This window comes from Nicotiana sylvestris, chromosome 3, assembly GCF_000393655.2.
Source record: "Nicotiana sylvestris chromosome 3, ASM39365v2, whole genome shotgun sequence".
Classification (NCBI taxonomy): Eukaryota; Viridiplantae; Streptophyta; class Magnoliopsida; order Solanales; family Solanaceae; genus Nicotiana; species Nicotiana sylvestris.
In genome coordinates this window covers 83,928,421-83,936,303 of record NC_091059.1, presented here as the reverse complement: position 1 = coordinate 83,936,303, position 7,883 = coordinate 83,928,421, and the positions used below count along the sequence as shown (strand labels likewise).

At 39.1% G+C, this 7,883-nt stretch overlaps 1 long non-coding RNA gene across 1 annotated transcript; it reads left to right on the top strand.

Moving 5' to 3' along the window:
• The first annotated feature begins 424 nt into the window (after window positions 1-424).
• LOC104240054 (uncharacterized) lies at window positions 425-5,323 on the top strand. The gene is made up of 2 exons (XR_714291.2): window positions 425-1,039; window positions 3,562-5,323. It is a non-coding gene; the product is annotated as an uncharacterized lncRNA (long non-coding RNA).
• The last annotated feature ends 2,560 nt before the right edge of the window (window positions 5,324-7,883 follow it).

Below are 7,883 nucleotides of genomic sequence, written 5' to 3'. Positions count from 1 at the left end.
ATGTATCTTTCATAATTCTAAAAAAATATAATAATAAATAATACCTTATTTTTATCTTTATATAATTTTGAAAATACAAAAAAAAATATAATAGTTTCATGTTAGCTTTTGCAATGTGTAGTATTTTTATCTTATTTTAAAATGATTCAATTAATGTGTTGGATCCCAATTTTAAGAGTTTCTGGAGCCCAATTCTTGGCCCAATTCGGATTAGTCCATTAAGCCTAGGGACCCTTCTAGACTCTTTTTTGGAAAAAAAAACAAATAAAAAAAGACCCTAAGGACTTAACACAAAAGACCTAGGGAATAATGGGCAAAATACACAAAAATACACCTAAACCTAGACTCTACCTATAAAGTAATGCTTAAAAAATCTAAAAGGGACAAAAAAAAAAAAGCTAGCCTAAGTATATACATCCGCGGCTGAACACATCGAGACCCCTCCCCTTGGCGATTGTCTTCTTCACCGAAGAGACCACCAAACGACCCCACCCCTCCAAAACTTCACCTTCTTCTTCATTCCAACAATACAAGATCGGATGGATGGCTAACAAAGAGACATAGCAGCCATCGCCGGGAACTTCGTTTAGCCAGCCGCCGTCGTGGACCTCGCCTAAAAAAAAGAGAGAGAGAGAGAGAGAGAGCTTCTGGATAGAATTTGAGAGGAGATCTTAAGAAAAAAGAAAGGAAGAACTAGGGTTTTGGTTTGGATTTCTATTTTTCCTCCTCCTTTGATTTTGGTTCCAACTTTTGATACATAAAAAATTGAGAAAATCATATTCTTCTGGCCTAATTTTACTTAAAACAAAAAATACAAAAATACATCTAATTTCTTCCTCTAAAGTTCTATTACGAAGCCATAGAGTTGGCTTGAGTTTGAATTCGGTTCAAAATCGTCGTCGTTGGTTCGTCGTCGTTCGTGGTTCCGATTCGGGTTCGTGGGCTCTGTTCGATCACGTTTTGCTTTCTCGTTTGGATTTGGAGCCAAGCTTGTATTTGCTGATTGCTTCTGTTATTATTGAAAGATTTTGCTCAACAGGTTTGTTTTCCTACTATTCTATCTTAATCTTCTTATAGTGATAAAAGTGTCGCAAGGGCCGTTTAAAGAGAGATTAATTTAGTATCTAGTTGTTTAGGTTTTAAAACATTAGTTCATGTTGCTTTAAGATGATGAAGATTCAAGATGTATTCTGATTTGCTACTTCTTTGGTTTAATTGTTCAATACGTTTTAGTTTGAATATTTGGATTGTTGTATTAGTTATTTTCATGCTTTGTCGGTGATCTGAAACCAACCTATAATTAGTCTTCCATTATTAATCCCAATCTGCAAATTAAGGCAGCTTTGTTATATTGAGGAATTTGTTCGTTCCTGTTCCAATCTTCAGTATTTGAGACCAATAATATTGGTGAGAATTTTCAGCTCAATCTTTTAGTTTAGTTTAGCTTTCTTGCTTTTCTTGGGATATCGTTTGTAGTAAACTTTTTCCTTCTAAACTCATCATTTTTGTCTGCCTTTATGATATTTTGAAACAATAATTTTCTTATTTTGTTTTAGTTGTAATAATGTTAAATAGACAGGCTATGGACAGTATATTAACAAAATGGGCATATTCTAGTTGTGATTTTCTTACCTTGTTTGCAAGTTCATTCACAATTTGAGTTTAAGCAAGTGAAGTTTCCCTAATTTAGTATTAAAGTAGCACTTCAGTTAATTGAATTCAAAGGCATTTTAGAATTATTTGGTGTTTTAAGGGATATTGTGTGCCAATTTATTGGTAAATATATTGTCTTATCGCTTTATTGGAATCATTTAGTAAGCATAAAAATGAAAGAGAGGTCCATGTGATTTGGGTTGGAATAAGTAAGTAGCGTAATCATAATATTAGTATTCTCCAAGGATTGAATCCAAATTTGCAAGTCAGAATGGGGTGATGAGGGATATTTTTAAGCGGCTCTTCCGTTGGCTTCGGTTCATTTTTACTTTATTGTTCTTCATTTCAGTTGGCAACTTTGTTATCCAATTTGAATGCTCATTGGCTGAATGTTTATTTTTATTTAGGTTTGTTTGGACTATCTTAGAGGATACTGGGTCGTGGGGATCGGATAAAGACCGAGGCCCACTAGCAATTAATTTGTTCCATGCTTTAGATATCGGGCTCGACCTAATAAGAATAAAAAAAATAAACATGTGCATGACTATTAGAAATCGAGGCGTGCCATTTAGTTGAATTTTCCATGGCCCTCACAAAGTCGAAAGTGCGTAGTTCCTTTAGGCGCTCTATTTTAAAAATTACTTTCTTAAACTCGGGTGTGCACTTATGTGACCCAAATCCAAATCCCAACAACGTTAAATAAAATATATCGGGGACAATGGGTGCATTTATGTGTTGTGGTTCATGACATGTTTTAAATAACGTTGAAATTTCCCTAAAAATTATTAAATAAGAGCGGCTAATAAGTTAAAATATACCATAGGCTAAAACATGTCTTAAAATCAGATAATAGGCCAATTATAACAGTTGAGCATAGTTCTAGAACCACGGAACCCGGGAATGCCTAACACCTTCTCCCGAGGTAACAGAATTCCTTATTCGAATTTCTGTGTTCGCGGACTATAAAATAGAGTCAATCTTTTCCCCGATTCGGGATTGGAACCGGTGACTTGGGACACCATGAACTATCCCAAGTGGCGACTCTGAATTTAATAAATAAATAATCCCGTTTCGATTGTCACTTTAAGTTGGAAAAAAACTCCCTTATACCCTTTTCCGAGGGTGTAGGAAAAAAGGAGGTGTGACAGTACTTAAACAAGCTGATTTGATTCAAACTATAGTTTTAAAGGCATGCAATATTTTACTAAGATTCTGTGATATGAACTTTACATGCATTATTGCTCATCACTACTTCTCAACCTTTATTTACTATTGTTACTTACTGAGTTGGCGTACTCACATTACTCTCTGCACCTTGTGTGAGAACCCAAGCTTATCTGGGCACGGTAGCAGTTGTTGACTATTCCAGTTATAGATTTTCTCGGAGATAGCAAGGTAGATACCTGACAATCGTAGCCCTACTCTTCTCCCTCTTATCTTCCTTTAGTTGCATTTAGTTATTTTCCAAACTATGCTAGTCTCGAAATTGTCAAAAATATTGTAGCAGATACTCATGACTAGTGACATCCCGATGTCGGGCTTTCTTTTCTGCACTTTTGTTTGAGTTGAACTCCTTTATAATGGTTTTATATTAAATAGCTTTGGAATTATCTTGAAAATGAAAATATTGTGTTGTTTTGTTAATGTGTTGGGTTGCCTAGTACCATGATAGGCGTCATCATGCCATGGTTGGTTTTTGGGTCGTGACAAGTTGGTATCAGAGCCTAGGTTACATATGTCTCACGAGTCATGAGCAGGTTTAGTAGAGCCTTGCGGAGGGGTATGAAGACATCTGTACTTATCTTTTAGAGGCTATAGAACCCTTAGGAAACTTCACATTCTTTAATTCTTATCATGCGAATCTGTTAATACTAGTAACTAAACTTTTGTTATTCTATTCTCTCACAGATGACGAGGACACACGCTACCGGTCAGGACAGACAGCCACCGATACCACTAGTAGGGTCCGCGAGAGGCCGAAGTCGCGATCGAGGCCGTGGTAGGGTAAGAGTGTAGCCCGCACAACAGCTAGGGCGGCACCTGCAGATCCACCAATTGCCTTAGTACATGATCAGGTCCCAGTTGTGGATGCCCCAGCGGGACCAGCCCATGCACCGACTGTGCCTATTGTTATCCAAGTCTTCAGGAGACCTTAGCTCGGATTCTGACAGTGTGCACCAGTCTTGTTCAGGCGGTCTCTGTTACTACTACAGTAGCTACTTCCCAGGCCTAAGAAGGCACTCAAACTCCCACCGCCCGTACACTCGAGCAAGTTGTTCAGGGACATCAAACATAGGGGGCACCACCTGCCCAACTGGTTACACCTGCTCAAGACTATGTAGTTCCAGTCATGCCTGATGATGAGTAGCAAATATTTGAGAGGTTTGGTAGACTTCAGCCTCTGACTTTTAGTGGTACAGAGGGTGAGGATGCCCAGGGTTTCTTGGGCAAGTATTAGAGGATTCTCCGTATAGCGGGTATTCTGGAGACTAGTGGGGTCTTATTCACTACCTTTCAGTTCTCTGGAGCTGCCTTTACTTGGTGGGAGGCTTATGAGAGGCGTATGCTTGTTGGTGCAGCGCCCATTACCTGGCAGCAGTTCTTCGTTCTCTTTTTGTAAAAGTATGTGTCGCAATCTCGTAGAGAAGAGCTGCACAGACAGTTTAAGTAGATGCACCATGACTATATTACTATGACGCAGTACGAGATGAGATTTTCTGAGTTGTCCCATCATGCTATTTGGTTTGTTCCCATAGATAGGGTGAGGATCAGGAGGTTCGTTGATGGCCTCACATATCAGCTGCAGATTCATAGGACTAGAGAGAGGGTGTCTGGTGCTTCTTTTGAGGAAGTTGTTGTCATTGCTCGGGACATAGAGTCGATTCACTGCAGGAGCGAGTGGAGAGGGAGGCCAAGAGGCCTCGTGGATCCGGTAGTTTTGGTGGTGCTCCTCATGGGGTTCAGTTTCAGCACGGTAGAGGTCGTCCATTCAGACATGCTCTGTCTGCTCAACCAGTTCACCGTGGTGCATCATCGGGCCATGGTTCTCACAATTCTCATTAGGGCCATTCATCACTTAGAACCCTCCCAGCCTAGAGTTCGTCATGTGCTCCATCAGTTCACGGCTCTTCCATTCCAGGATCTTCTACCAGTTACCCCGGTACGAGGGGTTCCCTCTAGTTCCCGTTACCAGCACTAGGGGGTTGTTTTTAGTGTGGGGACTTTGGGCATATGTGGAGGCAGTGTCCTCGTTGTCATAGGGGTCCGCCTCAGCAGAGGAGTCAGTCATCGACTTCAGCAGCAGTTACTTCCCCACCCGCCCAGCCAGCTCGGGGTGGAGGTTAGTAAGCTAGGTGTCGCCCTAGAGGGGGAGGCCGATCGGGTAGCGGTCATGCCAGTTTCTATGCACTACTTGCCAGAACAGATGCTATTACTTCAGATGTTGTGGTCATAGGTATTATCTCAGTTTGCCACAGGGATACCTCTGTATTATTTGATCATGGTTCAACTTTTTCATATGTGTCATCATATATTACTCATTATGTCAGGACCCAAACCAATGGACCGTGACGGGCACCAAGTACCTTACTCAACTGAGTACTAATGTAACGTATCTTTCTTATTACATTACCATATACACGTGACATACGAGCCTAATAGGCCAACATAATCACTTATAAACTCAAAACATAGGCCGACAAGGCAGTACAATCTTTCACGTACACTACATATGTCTACAAGCCTCTAAGAGTACATGAATGTCATAGAGGTCGGGACAGAGTCCCGCCATACCAAACAATACACGTTTAAATCATACCAGCCAAACAAGCAACTCCGAAGCAATTGGAGCACACTAACATCTTCCCCTGGGCTGATGGCCTACTTGGAGGGCTCTCGACCTGTCTATCGGGAACAGCGGGCATGAAATGCAGCGTCCCCAAGCAAAAGGGACGTCAGTACAAAAAATGTACCGAGTATGTAAGGCATATAAATAAGTACATAATAGACATGGAAGAAATATAGAGTACTTGATTCAACTTGTAAGTCTGAATAACTCTATAAATCATGAAATACTTTTAGCGTCATGCATAAGTGTATGAATGTCATGTTGTGCATACGTACATGTCTTATAACATCATTAGCCTCTGATGGCATCCCATCATATCATATCGGCCACTATGGGCAAAATGGTGGTGCGTATATAACGCCATAACCTCTTCCCATATCCCATATACATATACATACATATATACTCGTATATAATGCCGTTTGAATCATATTTCAGCCACTGTGGGCAACATAAGAATCATATACCAGCTGATCAGGTGGTGGTGCGTATATAACGTCGTAACCTTTTCCCATATCCCATATACATATATGTACATATATACGCGTATATAATACCATCTGGTCATGAGTCAATTCACATGTATAAATGAGTGAAATGCATGAAAAATACATAATAATCTCGATATTCCTTCCGGATAAACTTTTCCAACTGCGTATTATTTTGAGACCCATAAACAGAAAATAATAATAATTTTCATGGGGAATCAAGAATATATACACCCCTAATAATTCTATGAATAGAGTAATTTATAGAAACTGTGTGTTTGCTCATTTCTTCAGTATAATTTGGACCATGCCAAAAGAAAGAAGGGAGGGCCTTAACATACCTGTAGTAGGGAAAACTTCGTGTAATATTCCTTAAAACTCCAAAAATCTGCTTTTGTTGAAATTCTTAAACGAGATTTTGCTTAATTTGTTATGTTTGGACGAAATTGCTTCATAATAAAGCTTTTGATTGAGGTGGAACGTTTCTGCTTTATCTTCCTTGGCTTTTAAGCCTAAAGCAGATCTTGGTGTTTTGAATTTGAAGGAAACGTTTCTACTGATTTTGAATAGTGGACAATTGATTATGTTTCTATTGTATTTGGTTTGAAACCAAATACAGAATGTGATTTTGGCCACAAGTCTTAGTCATCTTCAAGACTAGTCATTTGGAAATAGTGACTACTTAGTCACTTCAAAAATTGTGGCTTTTTTCCACGTGGGGGGGTGGTATATAAATTTTTAACCACTTATTAGTTAACCGGGTAATGTCCCGTTACCCGGTAATTAGTCAATTAACTGCATAATTTAAAAATTACCACAAATTACTTAAAATTCTATTTATTTTTAAAATACTTCATATATACTTTATATATTATACTATCATGGTCATATGGTATCTTGCATGGTACTAGTTCGTAATTATCGAGTATTATCGCTCGACCCGTATTTTATTCCAAATTGACTACATTCAACGAAACTCATTTTTTTTAATCTATGTGCCCTCTTATTCTTCATAACACTTATTTATTTCTTGCTATAAATATCCTAAGTACGTTAACGTCAAGATGATCTCATCCCCGAGTCTTACATCGGTTAACTGAAAATGAAATTCTAACGCACAATACTTCAGGGTGCAACGGTAACTTTATACTACAAAACATGACATCACCATATTGTAATAATGCAGGACGTGCCATCTCACTTTCGGGCTCTCATTATTTTATTTATGGCGTATTTTCACGTAGGAAAATATGGGGTGTAACACCATTCCCCCTTTTGGAACATTCGTCCTCGAATGTTGACTGAAGCGCTTATCGTTCTCGTATCCCATAGCTCTTGCGAATACTTTAGCAGTCCTCTTGCCATCTAGGCAACTGTTTTGTGAATAAGTCCAAAGGACAGGGTGTTCCCCCCCTTTAGGCCTCTTTCCCACGCCATGAGTTGCGATCAAATTCCTTCCAATCTCATAACTGTTGCTACCTCCCATCATGAAGCTTCTACGATACTGACCTTGTAAGTGTGCTTATGCGAGTCTCCTCTCCTTTTTCCTCCTATTTTTAGCCAATCCTGAAGTTCTTCGCTTTTTGTCGAACTTACGAATATTGCTATATCTTATTTTATAGGCGTGGTTATCCATTCGTATGACTTTACTGCATCTACATAGGTCATACTGTACCATAACTCTTACCTCGACTTCTTGTTACTGAGGTCTGCTACCAAATTCCAAGTTACTTTCATTGCATATCCCACACGTATAAATCTATGTCCTCTAATGCTTCCACATTACTATTCATCTTAAGAATGACAGCCTAATCTCTTCTCATACTTCATAACTATTATCCATCCATTGTTGATTCACCGTAATTTTGATCCATAATCCACCCTGATAACTTAAC